This window comes from Temnothorax nylanderi, unplaced genomic scaffold (assembly GCF_030848795.1).
Source record: "Temnothorax nylanderi isolate EJ_2023f unplaced genomic scaffold, tnyl_v1.0 TNYL_tig0357_pilon, whole genome shotgun sequence".
Classification (NCBI taxonomy): Eukaryota; Metazoa; Arthropoda; class Insecta; order Hymenoptera; family Formicidae; genus Temnothorax; species Temnothorax nylanderi.
The window spans coordinates 88,948-113,986 of record NW_027249419.1 but is presented as its reverse complement, the minus strand read 5'-3'; the positions used below and the strand labels follow the sequence as shown (position 1 = coordinate 113,986).

Sequence of the window (25,039 nt, the reverse complement as noted above, 5' to 3'; positions counted from 1 at the left end):
TTTCATTTTTCGTGGTTCATGCCATAACCACACTCATACTAAACAAGAATCTTTTTCCATTTTTTGTTTCAGATGAATCTTATGACCTGTAGGACGGTCGCCAGCGAGGTCCTTTTTTTCGCAGCGGTCTACGGCGCAACGTACCCTACCTCGGGGTTATCATAAAATTAATTGAAAATTTTTTTAAATATACTTAAAAGTACTACAAATATACCTGAAAAATCGCGAATGTCTAGATTTATTACTTTCCTAAAAAAAAAATCATGAAAATAGCCTATTTTTCGGCCTTACTGATGAGAATGTACCCTTAATACCATCATCATTATTATTATTTGAACAATTAAGGTTTTTACTTCGCTGCAGACGTTCGGGCTTATTCCTGTTTCATATTCTACATTTTCGGTACAATATCAAGCTATGTAATGGGCGTTTAAATCGAACGTTAAATAATTACAAATTCCATTGCCAACGTTTGTTTTTGAACTTAGAGATTAAAGACATTAACTACACCATTTCTTGTTTACAATCTGAGGGTCAAAGTATTGAAAATGCTTTATATGTGTTTGAGATCGCGATTGCATTCGTAGATTGCATCGATTGCATCGTACGAAAAAGCACAATGCGTGTGCCATTGCTATATTATAAGTTCATTGTTTCAATAAAATGATTATTCCTATATGTAATTTCCTTGTGTTTTGCGTTATAACATGGGCTTTTCCAAGAACATTCCTAATCGATAACGTTCAAGAAGTTTCCAGAACGCTGTTTTTATGTTCTTGTGCGATAGAAAAACCCACGTTATAAACAATGTTCGGCGTGACAAACAACAACAATTGTCAACGGCCCGTCAACTTATATTTCGTCTCGAGACGGCACATTGCGATGACGTAGGCAGCCGATTGCCAATCGCTCGTCACAATACGTGCCTCGCGAATCAATGCGTGTCGGGCCCTTTGGCCGCCAATCGCACGCTTTGACCTGAGGTTACCTACAACACTTAAACGTAATTGGTGATTGCCAAGAAGAAGCTCCCTTATAAAAGAGCTTGCTTCGTCGGAGACCCGCTCTCGCTCGCAGATCACCCGCAAGTTTAGTTGAAACCGCTTATTTCGTACACCGCTTAGAATCACCGCTAGTTAAAACCGCTTTTGTACACCGCTTTGAGTTCGCTCTTCGCTATTGCGCTTCGCGAACACGCTTTCGCTGCTTTGCATGCCGCACTAGCTTCTGTCCGCGCTTTCACGGCTTCTTTCCTTTTCTGGAAATAAACGAACACTGTACATATTGTAAATATAGACACTTTTATTTTGGAATACATTAATTTTCATGAACTTATTCCGTTTTGTGTGAACTGCTTTTCCTCGTGCTTGTCTTCCTCGCTCTAGCAAGCGCATCCGCGCACTCTCGCACAATATGTTTCCTTGCCGACAAATATAATAATTGATTTTTTCTCGTTTAACAAAAATAAAATAGCTTAATTCAATAACATGTTCAAACAAAAATTGATTAAAAAATTCAACATTTTAAAAATTAAACACAATGAACTTCTCGAGACTTTCCTTAATATTAACACGAGTAAATGGGTAGTCGATATTAGCAAACAGATTCCTGACAATGTTTTAAAGATGCTAAGTTTAGGTAGCAAGTTTGGATTAAAGGTCAACCAATATAATAAAAGGACCGATCACAAATTGTTTTAGAGGTTCTAAAAAATCTGGAACAAAACAAGTATATGATTGCTGATGAAAAACTTGATGAAGTACGCTGTTTAGCTTCCAATTCGTTACATGACTTCATAAAAACAAATAAGAGATTCAATCCTATTGATCGATACATTTTATTGCAGTTTTCATTTTGCAAAAGATATCTCCTGGATAATGCTGATCTTTTAGTCACGAATGCTGACAAAGGTCAGACTACAGTCATTACGGACAAACATGGTTATATCGAGCAAATAAAAACATTGCTTAATGATCCATCCACCTACAGAAAGTTAAACAAGGACCCGATAAAGAAAATCACTTCAAAACTAAATAGTTTAGTGAAATCATGGTTGAACAATGGTATTATTGACGCGAGGGTTTATAATGCATTACATTGCACGAATAGCAACCTTCCACGCGGTTACGGACTTCCGAAGATCCATAAAGAGGGTTATCCGTTACGTATAATTGTATCTGCAATCGGAAGCCCGTTATATAACATTACTACCTATTTACATAACGTTCTTGATAAAGCAGTCGCGAAGCCAAAATCTTATGTTAAAGACAGTTGGTCGTTCGTGAAGAATATTAAAGAATTCAACATCCCTCCGAATTATATCTTGGTTTCTCTCGATGTTGTTGCACTGTTCACGAACATACCCATTGATCTTGTTCTGACTGGAATCAAAAAAAGGTGGGATGCAATATCGGGAGGAACTCGGATGGACCTTGAGCAATTCTTACATGCAATCAAGATGGTTTTAAACTCTACCAGTTCTTCGTTTAATGGGGAATTCGAACAGATCTTCGGTAGTCCAATGGGTTTCCCCCTTTCCCCGATTTTGGCAGACATAGTCATGGACGACTTGGAAACTCGGTGCCTTCAATTCTTTGACTTTCGCATCGATATATTTTGCCGTTATGTTGACGACATTTTTATGTGTATTCCGAAATCGAAACTTAATGATGTCGTCCTCGCATTCAACAATTACCACCCTCGTCTTAAATTCACGTATGAACTGGAGAAGATCAATTGATTGAATTTTTTGGACACGACGGTGTTTAGACAGGACAATTCCTTATTCACTAACTGGTATCGTAAACCAACGTTTTTTGATCGATACATCAATTACTTCTCCAATCATCCGTTGAAGTATAAGATTAATACCATCATTAATTTAGTTGACCATGGAATCCTCTTGTCCGATGAGCGGTTTCACAAAGAAAACATTAACTTGGTGAAATCCATCTTGTCGAACAATTGTTTTCCTGACACGTTAGTGAATAAACATATACAAAATAGACTTGTTGAAATCGATAAACAGTCAAATAATAATATTAATGATGATGGTATTAATAATGATGGGGATCGCAGTATCCTCGATCTAAAAAGTTATGTGACCATTCCCTATGTAAAAACTATTAGCAAGGACTTACGGCGGATTTTTAGTAATTATGGCTTAAACACCTTATATACCGTGCCTAAGAAACTTGATGTTTTAATTAAAAAAGGGAAGGACAGATTAGATAATATGCACAGGGGTCGTTTACAAACTAGATTGTTCCGACTGTAATGCTTGCTATATTGGTCAGACGAAGAGACATATGGAAACTCGCATAAAAGAACATTGCGCTGACATTAACAAACACTTCAATTGTCACTCTGTGGTCAGCAAACAGAACGGAATTTAATCACAACTTCAAATGGCAAGAGAACCAAATTTTACACAAGGAACAAAATCTCAAAAAACGCGAAATCTCGGAAATGTTTTTTATTAAGAAGCATAAAGATGCTATCATTTCGCAGAAAGACACTGAAAATTTGCCATTGGTCTACGATCGTATAATATTTTTCCTTTAAACGCCTTTCTGTGTTATTTACTGTGTTCGGTGATTATTTATGACGCTTGTATCATTCGTTTCTCGGGCTTTACAAGAGACGGTCATGTCTCTCAACCAAGTTTATATTTTTGTTCTATTTCTGTTCACCGATCATTTACACAATTTTTAATTATGACTCAAATATTTCAGTAATTTTGACGCACAATGTTCTATGTAAGTTTGATATTTATTGTTACTTTGTATCACATTTTATTAATTTGCATTGTAGCATGCGTTGATTACCGGTAATTTGTGTTGTTCCAGCATTGTTAAATTAACTTGATAAGGACCCAAAGTAAGGGTTGAAACGTCGTTACATCAATAAATTACTGCCAGTCAGGCCGATTCACACGTCTTGTTGTAATAATACTTAAGATATTACAAACCTTCGACGTGGAAGAAATTTTACTTTTAACCTGCGAAAACACGTTTGCCTTGATAAGAATCACAACATGGCACGTAACCTCATTAAATTCCGTTGGTCACGTGGGCACCATAAGCCGCGTTTACAGTATAAATGGCGAGTTCACACAACATACAGATTTCGAGATAATTGCAAAAACGACTCCATTCCAGTGACGACTTCGCCCCGGTCTCCCCCTTTCTTTATTACGCGGGGGAAACTCTCATGAGTACCCCCACCCCCCGGGGAGGGGTTGGGCGGGTTTGCCGGACTCTTACCGGCTAAAACCCCCGCGGGTGGCCTTCCTTGGCGTGTTGGGGGCGCCCTGGGAACTAGTTATATTCTTTCAGGACGCCCCCCGCCCGACACCGCGTCGGGTGTCTCTACTCCCTGAGGGCCCGCGAGAGCGTGCAAATACACCGCCCTCCCGCGGAACCCTCAAGCCCCCGCCGTGTGCGCCGATGATGGCGTGCCAGCCAGTTTGCGGCGACGGGGGACCACCACCCCATCGCCGCGCCCCCTATGTTGTTGTGCGGGGGCGGGGTCGGGGCTCAAGAGTCCCCGCTTGAGCCCCGGCCCCGGCGGCCCGAGGGAGGGGAATAAGGGACGGCGCCCCAGTGGTGGGGAACCAACCCAACCCCTCCCCCGGACCGTTTAGTCAGAAGGCCCCGACTCAGGGCCGCCGTAGCGGTCCCGAACCCGGGTCCCCGGCGGGCCGAGAGGGGCGCCTGTGGCGGAAACACCGTGGGGAATCCGCCCGAGCCCCCCTCGGACCGCCACTCCCAACGCTGTCCCGACGGACGGCGGGAGGGAGGGCCCGAGGACCCTCGGAACTCCCGCCGCCCGTCGCCACCTCGCTGCAAGCAATAGCCTGCGATGGGGAAGGAGGAACCGCCGCCACATAAAGCGACCGGCGACCCTCGTCCCCCATTCCTTCTTAGACGTGCACTATACGTCGAGCGTTGCGACGCTGTCGCTTCTGCCTAACCTCCTGGGTCCGAATTTACCTCCTCGCGGGAGAGGGGAAAACTGCCCCCTCTCCCGAGGACCGCTACCCTACACCCTGTCTTGGCAAACGAGAGGGTGCGGGTTGGCGCCCTCCACGGGCAGCCTACAAAGGCTGTTGGCCACTCCTTGCGCCCTGGGAGCAAGGCGAGCGAAGTGCTCGCCGAAGCTCCAGGCTCCGTCCAGCCAGAGGCCCAGAAGTTTGATCTGGGCCCCTATAGGGACGCGGACCCCCTCGATGGTCAGGAACAGGTCGGGTGGCACCCTGACACCCCTCCCGTGAAAAAACATAGCCTGTGTCTTTTGGGGTGCCACCCTCAACCCAATGTTTCTGACCGCGCGGACCACGCAGCCAGCCGCCACGTTGGCCATTCTAATGACCCCCTCTCAGGTGTCCCCCGCAACCCCCAGAGTCGTGTCATCTGCGTAACACGACAGCCAAAAGTCCGGAGGAAGCGTGGCATGGAGGACCTCGTCGTAACCGATGTTCCATAGCAGTGGGCCTAACACTGACCCCTACGGGACACCGGCCCCGACGAGCCTCACCCACAACACCCCGTCCCTGTCCGTATAGGACAGGAACCTCTTTTTCTTTATCTCCCATTCTCCAATTGTTACGGGCCTTCCTCGGATAATCACCTCGGATGTTCTTCTTCCTCTTCATACCCTTGTTCGGAGGGGAAGCGGGAACAGAGGCCGGGGCTGGGGCAGATAACTCCGCCATCTCCACCTCCCCGACATCCACCCCGTCATTCTCGTCGTCAGCCAGCACGCTGGCAACTGACGTCGTCACAAAGTACTTATTGATCGCCTCCATAAGGGCATCCGTTCCTCTTGCTGGACCCTCCGCAGGCCTCCCGGACAAATCCAGGTTCCCCTGTGTGGGGAGCTCCTGTGCTGGGTTCTTGCTCGGGAAAGGTTTCCCGGCTGAAACCCTGTCCGCGAAGGAGAATTTGTACGAGGAGGCAGAAGAGGGGGAAATCATCCCCCTCCTGATTCTCCCCCTCTACATCCCACTCTCCCTCCACCGTCGGTGTTGGCGTGGGCCTGCTACTCAAAAACTCCGCACACTTCTCGCCCAACCCGGTGTCCGGAATCTCCTTGGTAGAGACAGGAAGCTCCGGCGTCGTCTCTTGTGACGCGTCTTCCCCTTGCGAGGGTGACTCAATGCCTCTGAAGACATTGAAACAATCCGCCCTTTTGCTCCTACTTCTTGTCTCCCTGTCCCTCTCCTCCCTGGCATACTTCGGTTCCAGGGGTTTCTTCCTGGAGCTCGAAGAGCCGCGGGAAGGCGGTTGGGAGGCGTCCCCCTCCACCGATTTTCTATCGGTAGTGAAATCGTCGTCTGATATTTTAATACGTGAGTCTGCCATTGGTTTTGAACCCCAACCCGCTACGGCTGTACCATCCAGGGCGTGCCCTCACGGACCGACCAGGATTACTCCCGGCCGGCCGTGCCTCGAGTTCCCCCGAGCGGATGGCCTATGCCTCGGGTCCCCGGAAATAAACATCGGGGGCACTAGGCTCCAGCTCCCTCCCACGGGCTTTCGGGGGTCCCCGGGCTCCGACCCCCGGGGCACCGTAGCGGGCGCCGCCACGCGGGGGGCCCCACGGACGGTTGGGGCGAAGGAGGTCGCACCCCCTCCATCACCTTGCCCGCCGTGGCGACCAGCATATCTGCCGCATCCGCCGGCCGAGGTAACCTCCGCGCCGACAGCTGATCTCCTACTCCGACGGCCGGGTTCGAAAGGAATGCGATCCCCGAACACCGGAGTACTCTACTCGCTGCCGGCCCGTGTGTCCGGCAGCCAGACCCGCCGGCCCCGACCTCGGAATATGTCCGAGCGGCCCGACGGGTCTGTTCCATACAGGTAGCCTGGCCCCGACCTTGGAATACGTCCGAGCGGCCCAGGCGACCGTCCACACTTGGCGGACCGTGGGACCAGGTCCCTGGTGTGCAACCGCCAAGTGTGGGCCTCTCCTCCAACCGACCTAGAACCACGTCCTGGGCCGGCTTGGAAGAGGGTTACCCCCTCTCCCCCTCCTGCCGGAGCACCGGCGTGCAATGGAGGAAAGAGAGGAGGTTTTCCCGTCCCCTCGGTGAGACGGCATCCCTGCCCACCTCGGGAACGGGGACCACCTTCCCCCAAAAGCCCTCCCCTGGCCGCCCGGCCCCGACCTCAGAATAAGTCCGAGCGGCCCGGGCGGCCGGATTCCCCACCCTGCCGGAGCACCGGCGTGCAATGGGTGAGGGATTCAAAACCCACCCCAGAAACCCCAGCTCCCCCACCCTGCCGGAGCACCGGCGTGCAATGGGTGAAGGAGCCAAACCCCCCCCCAAACTTCGGTGGTTTTTTATCGAGGTTTTCCTTTCTCTAGGCCGGTGGGAGGAGTAGAAACTCCCCCTTCACGGTCCCGGCCGACCGGGGCCCCAGTCTCCCCTACTATAAACCAGTACCTTATTTTTTAAAGTTCCCTATAAGTAAAAATCAAGAGGCGTTAAATCTGGCAATCTCGGAGATCAGAGGATTATTTGTACCTATTTTATGTCCTCTTTCAATATATCATAACTTTGTAATAAAGTATTCCTAGCCAAATTTCATATAATATTTTTTTTCTTATTTCCACTTGTAGAATATCCTTCCGCAATTTGTCAGTCCTGGGACATCCTATATATGTATATGTGTATATATATGTTATATATAAATTTATGTGCAACACAGTCCAATAATGTTAATCCTTTGTTACTCGCGTGGAGTAAAAATCTAAGAAATCCACTTAATAACTTTTGCATAAATAAACTTGCTACATATTTTTGTTTTAAATTTAAAAACAAACTTTATATTTATCTTTATTTGAGAAATGTAGAAAATACTATTAATCTTTACTTTTTATAGAACTTTATATATATTGCGACCCGTTTTCCTTCGGTCTCGCTAGCCGAAGGGGTGCTGCCGCAAATTATCTGCCAAGCAGACGGTAGCTCCGAGGTATCCGCGGTATCAATCTCTCCGATAACTTTCTCTCGACCAAACACTCTAATGAACGCCAGGTGCGATTACGCGCACCACGTTTCGACAATTCGAATCCCGATATATGTACAAGTCACCTGAACGCAAACTCAGGGCGTCGGTTACGTCCTTTGTCAAGGAAGAAAGGCGGGGAGGGAGCGTAGCGCAATCAACACAGATTAAATAATAAAAAAAATAATAATAATATATTTCAGATAGAATACTGTGGGAACGTCACACATCCTACTCGCGAAAACGCGAGTCTCATTCTCTGCAAATCTCAATTACACACGAAGTTGACCGTGACTTCAGTACACCGCAATACCTCGATCAACCGAGTACAACGCAATATCTCATTACCCGAGTACAACGCAATATCTCATTAACCGAATACAACGCAATATCCCAATCAACACGTCCGTGAGATTTCCCTTCGAGCGAGCTCGACGATACTTGCCCGCACGGTAACGACGCAAAATATCCGCGAGGCTCTCAGGCGAATACAACGCAATATCTCCCGAAACGCACCGTCCGCGATATGTTTCCACTCGCGACACGCGTTAATACTTATCCCGACAGGTTCTCCACAACTCATACGATATTCCGCTCGCGGCACGCCTCTATTCGCAAACACGCAATAACACACAATAAACACGAATTGGCTGTCAGCCGCGTCAGAGCTTCCGAGAAGGGCTTTCTCACAACTTTCCGGGCTCCATCTCAGCCGGCCCCGCGACCACGCGTTCACCCAGAATGCAAAGGTAATCTAATCGGCATCGGCAATAACGGGAGCCGCTAGCCACATGCACGAGGTAATCTACTCGATCTAAATGGTAATCTAATCGATACCTGCAATCAGCTGTATCGGGTCATGGCCGAGATCGAGCCCTTAATATCGCGATAGTACCCGAGCGAAGCGGAGATCTTACAGAACTACTGCTTGCTGCTGCTCCGCTGCGTCGGGCACTTTTCCGGGGGTAGCTCCTCGGCTACGGCTGGCTCGACAGTGAAGAGTGGCCGGCCCGGCGGGACCACACTGGGCCCCCGCGCATGCGCCCCAAGCTCGCGGTTTTCCGCCCCGCCGACCTGTCGCGCGTGCCGCCCTGCTCGCGGCGCCGCTCGCAATGTCCGCCGCTTTTCCGCGGCACTTTCAATCGGCTGTCACGTATGCGGGCCCATCTCACTTTTCGCCAGGCTGGCCAGGCCATGGCCATGCTGCTCGGCGCCCTTGGTACCGTCGGAGGAGGCGTCCTGGTCGTTCACCCGCGCTGCAGTCGCGGTGTCGCATCCTTCGTTATACTGCGGCGGGGCCAGGAATGTGCGAGACATTCCTTGCGCTTCCGCGGCGGCGGACCCCGGTGACCCGCCCGTCGGCCAACCACTCCGCCCAGCGTCCCCCAAGCGTCCGTCCTTCCCTCGTTGCGACATAAGTCGTTACATTTCTATGTCGTCGTCAATCACACGCTCCGGCACCACCTGTCGTACCTATGAAATCTAACTTATAATTAATTAGCGCAAATAGCCCTCCCCTACTCAAGTCGAGGCGCCATCCCCGACCCTCCACTCGGACGAGCTACCGTCTGGGCGGTGGACGCGACATTGTCACGTCACAACTCCCCCTTCCCAGACGAGCGCCGAGGGGATTTTGGCCCCGACAACAGCGATCACCACTCCAGCACCGACTAACGCCACCATGCCATCAAATAATGAGTCCTGCCCTTAAGCTCGGAAAGCTCCCACAACCCGTCTCCCCCCCGTAATCACTCCGGATCCCCGATACCGATATCAAACCAAATGCCCACGACCCCCACCCGAAAGATCACAACCGAGCGACGTTCTGGCTCGCGAACCGAAAACGTGGGATAGCTTGAGAATGTTGACGCAATTTAGTTCTTCTCCGCAAGCGGGTAGGAAGACAAAGACAACACAACGTTCTTTACATGACCCTTTATCCACCTTTCTAGATACACGGAATACAGGTAACGCACACAGGACAAAAAAAGAAAAGAAAAGAGGGCGGGGGCCCCGGCGGCTACGCGGCGGCTATCCCCTCGTGGGTCGACCACGACTGCGGCTCCTTTGGCGGTCACTGGGTCCACGGGGGGCGGTATATAACTGCGCCTGGATGTATGCGGGGGCACAGCGCCGACATCCCCGGAGAATGACCCCCTGCTCCCCGCAGCCGTAGCAAAATTCGCGCTGACGGGGCAGGAGGCAGTCCGTGTAGGAATGTCCCCCGGAGGCGCAGTTCCAGCAGCCTCCTCGGCGCCCGCGCATGGCCATCGCCTCCTCCACTCGGCCGTCCGCCTGAACAGCGACCTCCCGCCGCTCCGGGGTCTTGTTCCGCGACGCCAGCTCCTTCCTGGCGGCGTCAAGGAGGCGGTGGGCCTCGTTCACTTGACCCCACGCCCGACGCTCGCTTTCGCGTGCGACGTCAACCTCCGTTATTGCTATCCGGAGGCTGCTTTCGAGTCGCGTCTGGTCCGCCATCGCCCTCTCGAGCAGCTCGCGTTCCCGCGTGCTCCCCACCGTCTGCGTCTCGGCGTCCTTCAGCTCGACTCCTCAGTCTTGGGTCTCCGCGTCCTGCTGCCTGATTTCGCGCACCACGGCGCCCCGGCTGGTGTACCTCGCGTCGTTGGCCTGTAGGGCGGCATCCGCTAGGTCAGCCCAAAAGTGTGGCTCATACCGACGGACGTAGTGTCACACCCGGCGGTGGTGGTCACAAAACCTCCACCAGATTCGATGGGTCTCAAGGGACGCCATTGTCGGTATCCTAATCGGTATCTCGAACCCTATTTACCGGGGCAGGAAGGTGATAGGGTTTCAGATCCTGAACACGTACTTTCCCGGCAGACGATCCGTCCGGCCGTGCTAATTCGTAGACGACCGGAGAGATCACCTGTTTGATCCGAAACGGTCCCTGGAACTTCGGTGCCAACTTTCCCGCAATGTTTTGCGCGGCAGACGACAGTACATGCTGCCGTCTTAATACCAATTTGTCGACGCGAAATCTGCGTGGCCGCCTACGTAAATTATATCTCGCGGCCTGCTGTTGGTTTGCCCGCTCCAAGTTTTCCGCCACCCACTCTCTAACAGCGCTCATTTCTGCCATTCGCCGCGACCACTCCGCAGCGTCCCTCGCTTCCGTCTCGGCGACGTTCTCGCGACGCACGGTCACGTAACGCATCGGGCGGTATCAGTTCGCGTCCAAAATTTAAAGACGCTGGGGATGTACCTAACGAGAAATGGCTCGCCGTGTTATACGCAAAACGCAGTCGCAACAAATGCCTATCCCATTCCCTATGATCCTTCTCGATAAAGGCGAAAATCATCGTTTTCAACACTCGATTCACTCTTTCCACGGGGTTCGCTTGAGGGTGGCAAGGGGGGCACCGTTACGTGCGTTATTCCGTTCTATTCCGCGAACCCTTTTATAACTTTGTTTATAAACTCGGTTCCGTTATCCGTCAAGAGGGTTTTCGGCGTGCCCCATCGCGACACGATCAAATCCTCGAGGGCCTCTTTTATCTTCGGCCCCGTGGCCGCCCGCAACGCCCGAATTTCCACCCATTTAGTGAAAAGATCTTGGATGACTAAAATGTATTGATACCCCGCCTTGATACGGGGCAGTGGCCCTACGATGTCCGCGGCGACTGCGGTCCACGGTCCCTCTACTGTAAGACGTCCCATCCATCCCGCCCAGTGATGCCGCTGTGCAGACCGACCAGCATGCTACAGCGTGTGGAGGGGATGCGCCGGCAAGGCTGCGCACGGCATAGCCACGCGGACACTAATGCAAGCTCCTCTGTCCGCTCGGCGCAAAGAAGGACAGAACACGATCGTTGTCTCCTTCTCTCTTGAGCTATGACGTCGCTATGCCAGTGCCGGCTATGCCGGCATATTTCAGATCTCGCGACTCTCCGAATCTCGAGTTGGCAAATCGACGATGGGCGACGTTATTTATTATAAACTTATTCTGTTTTTATAAAATATCGAGATATATGTCAATCATTCTGTCGTTATTCACTGATATATGTATAATCAATTTCAATTGTGAATAATATGTAAATAAAATGTCTAAAAATATAAAAATTACCAAATGCAATGACGTAAATCTTTATAAATATAAAAAGTTAAAAGAATTCTCCGTTTTTTTTTAATTTGCAGACCTTGAAATATTTGTTTTGATTAAAGTTAAACTTTGTAAATGTAATAATGTATAAAAATCCACTCTTGGCCAATATGTACGCTGTTTTATTTTTAAAAAGTTTCTTGCATAACAAACTAACATTAACTTTAACATGATAATATTATCTAAATGTAAATAATAAAATTAAATATTAATTCTGAATAAAAAATTATAGCTCGTAGTATTTTTACTTATTTAATTTATTTTGTATTTATATACAACGTGCATACTGTTGCTCAACGGAAACCGCGAGAAGGTGGTGGTCTTTTCCGTCAGGAAGGAAATGTAAGGAATTGTTAATTTATTATTTGTAATAATTGTAATAATAAAAAATCAATTTTTTACATTTCCTTGTGTGTGTGTGTGTGTGTGTGCGTGTGCGTGTGCGTGTGCGTGTGCGTGTGCGTGTGCGTGTGCGTGTGCGTGTGCGTGTGCGTGTGCGTGTGCGTGTGTGTGTGTGTGTTATTGCACACAAATTCTTAGCACTTTTATATTTCTTTGGCAGATTTCTTGTATGTTTTTATAAGCGTGATGTCAAGTGCTGACAAGATTTTTTACACGCTTATCGTTTGTAAGCGTAATGTCAAATGCTGACAAGATTTTTTACATGCTTATCGTTTGTAAGCGTGATGTCAAATGCTGACAAGATTTTTTACACGCTTATCGTTTGTAAGCGTGATGTCAAATGCTGACAAGATTTTTTTACACGCTTATCGTTTGTAAGCGTGATGTCAAATGCTGACAAGATTTTTTACACGCTTATTGTTTGTAAGCGTGATGTCAAATGCTGACAAGATTTTTTTACACGCTTATCGTTTGTAAGCGTGATGTCAAATGCTGACAAGATTTTTTACACGCTTATCGTTTGTAAACGTGATGTCAAATGCTGACAAGATTTTTTTACACGCTTATTGTTTGTAAGCGTAATGTCAAATGCTGACAAGATTTTTTACACGCTTATCGTTTGTAAGCGTGATGTCAAATGCTGACAAGATTTTTTACACGCTTATAGTTTTTAAGTTTAATGTCAAATGCAAGATTTTTATAATCTAAGATTTAACACTTTTAGTCTGCAAATGAAGGACCAGCAATATCATCCACAGCATGTAGCCTTAAAGTACTACGGTTTTTTCTCGCATCTCTAGCGTATAATTTGTCTGGCGACATAAGAGACAAATGTTTTTCCTCAATCATCATATTTATAGATGTTTCTCCTCTCGTCTTCAACGCCGACTTAAAAACGCAAGTAGCATTAACAGAAGCTGACGAGAGTTTGTTACGTTTTTTCGTTTTTACATTACTTAAGAGGGAAAACATTCTCTCCGGATCGACATTTGAACTTGGAAGTGATCGAACAGCATTCAGAACATTTGTTAAATTTGGATATTTTACAGTATTATTTGGGTATTGACATTGCAAAATTTTTTTCCACATATTGTCGAAATTTAATGTAGAGAGATTTTGTTTTTCTCCTCCATTATAAAATCTAATGGTAATGCAATCCATTCTTTCTTTAAGTCATCTTCATCACAACCACCGATAGTTTTAGCTACGAATAAAACATCACTGAATGATATTTCTCTCTCAGTATTTAACAAACTTGTTTCAGCTTCAAAAACTTTTAATTTTGACAAAAACACATCATTTATAGGTAACCTTTTGCGAATTTCTTCTGCAGCAGTCACATAAAATGTTAAAACAGTTTTGTTGAACTGTTGTAACAATGTCTGTATGCCCCTGCAGCATTAATTCGTTAAGATATTCGTCACATTCTGATCCTAAAGTAATTTCGGTAAGAATTTTTTGATTTTCTATTAAAGAGAATACTGTGTTTATGGAGAAAGGTTTTAAATGCTCCTCTTTTAAAAAGTTTCGACAAACTTGGAAGAGAAAGTTTACAGATTTTGAGTGCAATAAATAGATTCTCGTTTCTAATGCTCGAAAAAATGCATTAAATGCATTGAATAAATTTAAAACATACTTTAAGAATAGAAAATACGCTTTCATCTCTACGTTGCCCATCTGAGATAATAGATATTCTCCAGATTTTGTTTTCTTACTAACAACCATTTCAGTAAGAAAATGCTTAATAGTATCCCAAGATTCCAGAAGTCTTTCTACACACATGTAGTGAGAAAGTCAGCGTGTATCACATAATTTTAATATTTTGCGATATTTTTCTTGGAAACATTCACAAAATTTCTTAAAAATAGCCGAACGTTTCGGACTGCTGTTAATGTAATTAGCAACTTTTTTTATGAAATCATCGCAAAATGAGGGTAATTTATCACATGCAGCACGCGCTGCTAACGCAGCGGAATGGCAAGGGCATGAAAATGTAAATAAACGTGGACATACTTCTTCTAATTTTCTTTTGAATGATAAATGTTTCCCTATCATGACGGACGCATTGTCGGATGACAAAGCAACAATATTTGAAAATGGTATCTTTAATTTGCACATTTCAAATTTAAATGCCTGAAACAATTTTTCTGCACTGGAATCTTTGGCATCAATATCAATTAATTTAATTGAGATTGAATATCTAACGTCTCCGGGTCAACATAGCGAACAAGAAAAGTCATCCATTTAGTATTGCAAATATCGGATGTTTCGTCAATAAAAATTGTAAATTTTGTTTTCTGAATTTTGTTAACGACACGTTCCGTTTCGACTGGACACAAAACGTTTGTAATAATATTCTTACATTTTGTTCGGCCCATGCTCATGCTTTTCAACGCAATAACATCATCTGAATCATCTATATTAACTTGAAAAAAGTTAAGAAGAACTGTAGCATTTTTATGAGGAATATTGTTCTCAGCAATTAATGCGGCAAATTTAATCTCCAATCTTTTTTTACGCTCATCAAATGACAAACGCGGTTTATTACTTTGCGTATTTGAATTTTCATTTGATTCGTTTTCTGTATTACAATTTTTTTGTGAATTTTCTATATGAGTGGTAGATTTTGCATGACGATGGATTTGCGATAAACCAACACTAGATTTATCGCAAGTTAAGCAAAAGAATGAACTCGAATCATTTGGCACTTCACGTAACCAACATTGAAATTGCTCTATATCTAACCATTGTTGTTGAAATATTGATTTACGAACTTTTTTCTTTGGCAAATAATCATCGTCATTACTATTTAACAATGATTTTTCTTTTTCTTTGTGATATGCAGAATCCACATGTTTAGAAATATGTGTTGAATTGCATGAAAAATTTTTATTGCATATATTACAATAATAAAGACTATTATTAGATGATACTTTGCGTATCCAAGATTTATATCGATCATCATTAAGCCAAGCTTCTACAAAGCTTCGCTTAGGTCTTTTCGTTACTTTATCACACATTTCCATTGATTATTAAATAATGACAGAAAACGAAAAATACAAATGTTAAAATATAAATAGGAACTAAAAATGTTGTGAGTGTAAATTTGAGTGTGTGAATATATGTGACTATGAATACGAGTGGAGCGTATGTGTATGTGTACGTGTGTGTGCGTACGTGTGTTACCTTTAAAACTCGTGAATATGAGTTGCGTTCGTTAAAATGTACACTCAACGAAGCGGTCAACGACACGACATTTTTAAACTAACAGGCAGACACGCATAAACTAGATTCACTAGAAGCCAAATGAAAAACGCTTGTTGACATTGCTGACTCGCGGAACTAGCGGACGAAAAACCAAAGATATGGCGAAAGAAGACAGCGTGCACGCTACGATGCAGGATCAGCAGGATACGACGGGTTAGTCAGAAACAATTCATTATAATTTATTTAGAATCTGTATCAATATATTTATAATGTATATCATATGTATACATGAAAATGATAGTGATATGATACTGATATGTATTATACTAGTATTATACATGAAAATGATAGTGATATGATACTGATACGTATTTTACTTATGTATTTTACAGGTCAAAGAATGAAGGCCAGTGAGAAATTGGACCAGTTGTTGCAATTGCATCAGCAACAGCAACAGCAAATGCAACAGCTGGCCCAGCAAGTGCAAACACTGGCAAAAAAACAGCAGGGCCAGCCGCAGCAAAGCCAGCAGCAGGAAGGACAACACTTTCCGCAGCAGCAGCAACAGGAGGAACAACACCTTCCGCAGCAGCAGCAACAACAGCAGCAAGGTATATTATATATACATAGGTACATACATACATACATACATACATACATACATACATACATACATACATACATACATACATACATACATACATACATACATGTATACATGTATACATATATGTACATATAAAGAAATATATATGTGTGTGCATGTGTGTGTATATGTATATGTATGTGTGTATATATACATATTGATATATAATTTTATATAATTCTATATAATTCTATATAATTATACATAATTTTATATAAAAAATTTTTTACCGGGAACGATGTTGCACAGTTTTTTGCCTTATGCAAATGCGAAAATGCAATCGACAAAACTGTTCATATAATTCACACTTACATCAATGAGAATTTTTCCATCTGGACTACGCTTCTCTAATTTTCGCACGATGCACGTCGGCTCAAAATGACGCTCACACACGTGTTGCGACAATTTCAATACTGCAATGCCTGGAATTGCAGATTCCCATTTTTTACGCAATTCTTCGTTTTGAGGCACTTTAAAAACGGAACATTTTTCTGTATTGTCCTTAAATTTCTCCCAGCAATTCGGCACAATGCACGCTTTTGGCATTGTATTTACAATTTATGTTAACAATTTAAACAATTGTTAACAATTTTTTATTATTTACAATTTATGTTAACAATTTTCACTGATTTTGATTTTTGACGCACACACGATTACCACCATTTGAACATGGTCACGGTCGGCTCAGTTTCCCGTCCGTCCGATAGGTTCGCTGCAATACTGGGGTCTACGTGCCTCACTAACGGTGACACCCCCCACCACTTAAAAACACAGGAGTTTCCAGACCTGTATGTAAGACCGTGCGTGCGACCAAAAGCCGATCACTGGCAGCACCGTATTTCTAGATTTTTCCTTTCTTCGATTTTTCCTTCCTAGCTAGCCGGCCTAGCTCCCCTCCACGGACAGCGCGGCCAGCGCATGGCTGGTAAAAGGCTACACTCGGCTGGTGCCGACTGGTGCGTCGTCAGCACACACGTTGTTCAGCATAGGCTATAGTTAGTAGTACACAGTGAAATTCCGTTCGACAAAGGAAAAATCTAGAAATACGGTGCCACGTATTTATAATATCTAATGCCACGTCGTCACACGTTCTGCAGCGTAGGCTAATTAGTAGTACACAGTGAAATTCCGTTCGACAAAGGAAAAATCTAGAAATACGGTACCACGTATTTATAATATCTAATGCCACGTGGTCACACGTTCTACAGGCTAATTAGTAGTACATTAATAGTAATTAAGTACTCTAATCTAATCAATCAGCATTATGAATGTCGTATCGGTAAGTACTACATTGTATGAAATAGTCCAATAAGCAAAATGTTAGCAGCATGCGCACACATTTTTATCTTTTTTTTTTAGAAAAAGAAAAAAACGACATATTTTACATAATTTTACTCAACAATCGCTTGGTTACAGTACCGAAACAATGGTTAACTGATGACAAGGAGTATACATTTTGGCCATCCGTTGTAAATATGGTACAAAGTATCAAGTTAATTAAAAGATCTTGAAAGCAAAATTAATTCAATTCATTTTGCATTATAAGTTGCATCGTAAGTATAAGTACTATAGTAGACATAGGTATAATTATAATATATAATTATTTATGACATGTAAAATAGATAATCGCACTAGCGTTTATTCTCGTTTTAAAAACAAGATCATAACATAATCTGAAAAATGTAGATTTTAGTTGAAATAAATAAAATAGTATATTAAAATAATGAAAACTTCGTAGTTTCAAATTTAAATAATTATAATGCCAAGCAAAAATTTGTCCCTTTGAGAGTATACTTCTTTTTTTCTAATAATGAAACAGAATATGTTGTTGATATTTTGTTTATCACATTGTTTTTAAAACATATAAATGTAAATGATAAATTTTTATCTGATTATTTAAATTTGCGGACAGCGCGGCGTAAGTATTTAAATTTGCAACCACAAAGTTTTAATTTTTTTTGCTATTTTATTTATTTTAAGTAAAACTTACATTTTGGAAATTACATTATGATTTTGTTTTTATAATGAAATCTCACTCTCTTAACATTTATTTTAATTTAATATTGGATAAAAATATAACAGGATAACGTTTTGTTAATTGAGCATATATTGCAGGATAACTTGTATGATGTCGAAACGTTTTAAAAAACACATTTCGGATTTGAGTAATCGTCAGTTCCGCCGTCGCATAACAAGTGAAACGGAAAACGTGATGAGATATATTTTCGAAAACATAAAAGATAATAATGATTATGATGATGCAGATGAAGAAACAAGAAAAGGTATAATTTTTGCAATATTATTTTATTGTAAAATTATTTGTATTACGTATGAAACAATTTATTTCATCCTATGGAAGTGTTATTTTAAAAAGAAAATTATATTGAAATTATTTGTATTAACAAGCAATTAAAACATTTTTATTTTTTAATAAAAGTAACACAATTATTAATAACGTTTTTCTGTAATTATTTAACACAGAATAAAAATTTATACAATTTAATGGCATTTTTATACATTTATAATTATTGTATCAGAAAATACTAATTTTAAATGTTATAAATATGCAGATATGCAGATTAAATATTTTATATAATATATAAAATATTTTAATTTCTTATTACATAAATATTATAGGCATCTTAAATATTCCGGAAAGTTCATGAAGTTCACTTTAATATTAAAAATGTTTTTGTGAAAATATTTATATATCATGTAACATGTATTATTTTAGCACAATATATTTCTAACAAAAAGTTGAATGTAGAAAAGCAATACTAATTTAAGTGTTTAATTTTAAAATATTTATAAAAAATATTCCTATGATGTTAAATATGTTTTGAAATATTCTCACAATATCTTGTATAATATTATATTTATGTAATATTGCTTAAATATTGTATTACATTTTGCAATATTATGCGCTATTATGGATGCTAAGGAATTTATCAATTGTAATCCATTATTATATTTTTGCAGAATTGCTCGATACTGTTATGACTGAATCATTACATAGACCAGGCTCTTCTTCTAAACAGGATCCATTTGATAGATTTTTACAGCATCAGAATCAATGTGAAAATAAATTCGAAGAAGTACTAGATATATTTGATGAAGAAAGCTGTCATATTGATATAAATTGTCTAGATTCGGATGATAATCCAATTGATTCAGATATTGAATGCTTTGATAATACAGATGATACAACAGTACCATATCTTCCTGAATACGAAAATGTGATGAGTGAAACGTAGTGTTCTACAAAAGAGCATAAAAATAAAGAGATCGAGAATACAAAAGAATTTTTAAGAAATTGGAAACTGAGGGATAATATTTCTCATACAGCTGTGACTGAGTTGTTACATCATTTCAAATTGCACTCTTGTTTTCAAACTTTACCAATACAATCTAAGACATTGATGAATACTCCTCGCAACAAAGTAAATATCATATCCATGGCACCAGGTAGTTATATACACATAGGTTTACAAAAAGGAATTACAGAAACAATTTTAAATACAAACAAAGAATTATTTCTTAGTGGAATAGAAATATCAATTTTTATAGATGGTATTCCGTTATTCAAATCAAATGCATCATTGTGGCCTATTGTAGGTTCTGTAAAAAATACTAATGATATTTTTCTTATTGGAGCTTATTACGGTCCTGAAAAGCCATATGATAGTAATCTTTATTTAAGTGCTACTGTAAATGATATTAAAGATGTATGTCAAAATGGTATAACAATTGAAGGATTACATTATAACTGTCAAATTGTTTCTGTTATAGCTGATGCACCAGCAAAATCATATATTTTAAATGTCAAAGGTCACTGCGGATATTATAGTTGCACTAAATGTCATGTAAAAGGCAAATATGCTCATAGGCGCGTTTATATGTTAAATAATCATGAACAATTGCGAAATGATTTTGAATTTAAAAATAAAACTGATCCTAATTATCATCTAGGGCATAGTATTTTGACAGACATTCCGAATTTTGATATTGTTAAGCAAATTCCTTTAGAATACATGCATTTAATATGCCTCGGTGTTATGCGTAAACTCTTATATTTATGGTTAAGTAAATCAAAACAACCATATTCTTTAAATGCGCAAAGTATACAACGTTTATCCAATTTGTTTGAAAACATTGCATCGTTTGTTCCTAACGAATTTTCACGTAAACCTCGATCGTTACAATTAGTTAAATATTTTGAAGCAACCGAATACAGATTATTGCTTTTATATACCGGTCCTGTTGTTTTAAAAAAAATTTTAGATAAAGATTTGTATAACCATTTCTTGGTTTTACACGTATCTGTACGAATTCTGTGTAGTAATGATTATAGTCAGTACATCAAATATGCAGGTCAACTGTTAGAAAAATTTGTGGATGCAATGCCACATTTGTATCATAAAAGTTTTGTATCGCATAATGTGCATGGATTGATACATGTTATACAAGATGTAAAAACATTTGGACCATTATACAATTACAGTGCCTTTAAATATGAAAATTTTTTACAGCATCTAAAACAAATAGTCAAAAAGTATGCGCAACCTTTACAACAATTGTATAATCGGTATCATGAAATTAAATCTAACGTGAAAAGCACTGATTATCGTACAACTGAACTTGTAGTCAGCGAATCGCATAATAGTTATTGTATTTTGTCCAATGGAAATAGAGCACCTTTGTATACAGAAGCTATTTCAATTAATTATCGTTTTCGAGTAAATACTATCAATGATAATTGTTGTATATTGACAAATGGAGACATTGTAAAAATAACAAAATTTTCTTACGACTTTGAGAAGAAAGAATCAATCATTTGTGGGAAAAGATACAAACGAAAAGATAATTTATTTACAATCCCATGTGAATCTTCTTTACTCCAAATTTATGTGGTTTCTCAGCTTTCGCGAGAAAAAATGTGGTTATTGAAGAAAATTAAAAATAAAATGTTCGTATTGCCGTATAAAGACAAATTCGTTGTATTACCATTGCTGCATAACGAACATAATACAGAGAAATTTATTTTGTAATATGTATGTTGTAATATGCATATAATATGTATAAAATTTGTACATTATATTAAAATAAAAATATTGGAATATATATTTTATGGCATATTATTATTTATTGTAATAAAAAATTTTGATTAAACAATTTATTAAATAAAAATGTTTTAAATATAGATTAATTTTCATTAAAAAAATAAAATATTAAATATAAAAATGTTTGCTTACATAAATTTAATATTCTGTGCACATTTTAATTATGTCCCCTAAATATTATAATGATATCCCAAGAATGTTATATGAACGTCAATTTTGGACCAGAATAATATACTAAGAACATTTTTTAATATTTCGCGGATATTAAAATAATATTCCGCGGATATTAAAATAATATTCCCCGGGTATTAAAATATTATTCCACGCCGGATGTTAAAGTAATATTCTACGGATATTAAAATAATATTCCGCGGATATTAAAATAATATTCCGCGGATATTAAAATAATATTCCATGGACATTAAAAAATATTATTTCTAAAATATTATATGAAGTAGACATATAACATCCACAGAATAGTCCCACGATATTAAAAAATATTATATCATATTCTAGGAATATTATAATAATATTATTTTAATTTTTAATAATATTCATATAATATTCTAGGAATATTATGCGCTTATAGGGTTATTTTATTACAAGAGGTTTAAATTAGTAACTTAAGTCAACACGCATTAAGTAGGATGCGCGGTTACTCTCAGAAGCGATCTGTCTGATCCTGTCGCTACTGACATATATCCCATACAGCACATGATATCTTTCGAATGTTCTGTACTCGTACTGTACATATACGTACCGTATATAATATACATGGAACATTTCTATAACATCTCTAATAGTACATTATTTTTCGTAAATTCTCAGGATGTACTTGTAATATCTCACAGTAGTATATTATTTTTCGTACATTCTCGTATACTACTCAGAATATATAAATTAATACGGATCAGAAGATAAAGTCCGCTCGCGGCGTGTTGCGCTTTCACCGCGCGACGACGCCGAATCGGCTAAGTCCGAAGGCGCTGTGTTGATGTGCGCGCTAGGCGAGCCGAAGTCGCCCCGATGAGAGTCGATCGGGCACGAAGCCACGAACACGAAGTCGGACGTCGGCGGTCAGACATCTTGTCGAAGTTGTGTCGTGCACGCAAGCGAGAAGCGCGCGAGGACAAGAAACGATCCGTGAGTGCGAGAAACGGCTGTCCATAGTGTCCATGTGCGCGACGGTCTCGTCGACATAACCTTCCGCGGCTTCTTTGGCCCCGTCTTTATTAATGCGGTCATTATTCGCGTAGTGCACGCGAGCGAGGAAACGATCCGCGAGTGCGAGAAACGGCTGTCTCCTGTTCGACAGCAACGTACGACCAGCCACGTATACGGATACGTGTCTCGTGTGTCGTCCTAAAACGTTGCTCAAAACGTTAGCGTCAGCCCTCTTCCTTTTGCCTTTCGTCGTTCACTTCTACCTTCGTAAAGACGGAAACTCTTGGTAAATTTATTAATTCGGTCATTATTCGCGTATGTGCACGCGAACGAGGAAACGATCCGCGAGTGCGAGAAACGGCTGTCCATGTGCGCGACGGTCTCGTCGACATAACCTTCCGCGGCTTCTTTGGCCCCGTCTTTATTAATTCGGTCATTATTCGCGTATGTGCACGCGAGCGAGGAAACGATCCGCGAGTGCGAGAAACGGCTGTCTCCGTTCGACAGCAACGTACGACAGCACGTATACGGATACGTGTCTCGTGTGTCGTCCTAAAACGTTGCTCAAACGTTGCGTCAGCCTCTCGCTTTTGCCTTTCGTTCACTTCTACATTCGTAAAGAACGGAAAATATTGGTAAATTTATTATCATAATTCGTAAATAGTGAATCGAGTGAGAATCGGCACAAATTAATGTCACTGTTGTTATTATATTTTTCAGACTCGACGACCGGTGTTTCCTCCGTTTATCTTACACGGACGTATCTCGTGTGTCGTCCTAAAACGTTGCTCAAACGTTGCGTCAGCCTCTCGCTTTTGCCTTTCGTTCACTTCTACATTCGTAAAGAACGGAAAATATTGGTAAGTTTATTATCATAATTCGTAAATAGTGAATCGAGCGAGAATCGGCACAAATTAATGTCACTGTTGTTATTATATTTTTCAGACTCGACGACCGGTGTTTCCTCCGTTTATCTTACACGGACGTATCTCGTGTGTCGTGCTGAAACGTTGCGTCAGCCTCTCGCTTTTGCCTTTCGTTTACTTCTACATTCGTAAAGAACGGAAAATATTGGTAAGTTTATTACAATAATACGTAATTAGTAGATGTGCAAACTATTAAAAAAGGAATGAAATCGAATGAGAATCAGTATTGAATATTACATGATGTTATTTAATATACATAATAACATCATTTTCTTTTTATATTTATTGGTTTTTGCCTAATTATTTCAGTTAAGTACTGAAGTATTACATAAATATATAAGTATATTTTATTACTTTATATATAATAAAATATACTTTTATATTTACTTAATGCTGCAGTAATTGAAATAATTAGGCAAAAAACGATAAATACTAAAGTAAAATAATGTTGTATTCAATAACATTATGTAGGGGAGACCGGGGCTAAAATGTCAGGTTTTTTTTCGGTGCCGATTTTTAACAACAAAATAAATAATTTTAGTTAAATGTGGTATACCACTGTAAAGAGTGAACCTTTAGCTACAAAATTTATATAGGAAATTTTTGTCTACGTCGCTTTGTTTAACCGGTATAGAGCAAAAACGACAACGGTGGAAAAATTGAAATATCAAAAATGCCGGGGTTTAAACGTCACACTGCATTTTCAATACATATACGTATACATCTAATCCTGAAAAATAATAGGATACATTTTAATAATTGTTTTTTAAGAGAAAAATATAAAAATTTATTTAAAATTTTTATGCGAAACATTATTAAAAAATAGTTACGAGGGTTCCTCTTTCCGCAGAAGTCACTCGCCCGACTTGTTTCACTTTTCGACGTCCGATGACTCTATTTGGTGTCTGAACGGTTGTAATTTCCGTCTCATCCATATTCCATATGCAGTGAGCCCGGAAATGCCCGGAAATGCCTTGGAAATGCATCCGGACTGCTTACTGACCGATTAGCCCCAAACACAAGTTTCAGGTTTGATCGCCCACGAAATATTAGACATCAACGATAATGAAAAAACTACACTGGATTCGTGTTCAGCATGCATTACTCTTTATAATCACGTATCTCGAGATTTGGAGAGCAAATATTATTGTAGATATTACAAAATTTCCACGCGCAGAAAATGTAACTTTCACCTTCCGAAAACACGTTTGCCCTCGTAAAAATTATAATACGGCAGGTAACCTGCCGAAACTCCGTTGGTCACATGGGTACCATAAGCAGCGTTTACAATGTTAATAGCGAGTTCGCACAATATACAGGTTCCGGAATATTTGATTTGACGCTTCAACCCCGTTGACGTTTTAGCCCCGGTCTCCCCTAATATTCAATACCGATTCTCACTCGATTTCATTCTTTTTTTAATAGTTTGCACATCTACT

At 41.1% G+C, this 25,039-nt stretch overlaps 1 long non-coding RNA gene and 1 pseudogene across 1 annotated transcript; both read left to right on the top strand.

Annotated features, from left to right (window-relative positions):
- Nucleotides 1–17,188: 17,188 nt before the first annotated feature.
- LOC139781728 (uncharacterized) lies at nt 17,189–21,511 on the top strand (annotated as a pseudogene).
- A 1,491-nt stretch (nt 21,512–23,002) lies between these two features.
- Nucleotides 23,003–23,808, top strand: LOC139781727 (uncharacterized). The gene is made up of 3 exons (XR_011720644.1): nt 23,003–23,309; nt 23,395–23,534; nt 23,620–23,808. It is a non-coding gene; the product is annotated as an uncharacterized lncRNA (long non-coding RNA).
- Nucleotides 23,809–25,039: the final 1,231 nt, after the last annotated feature.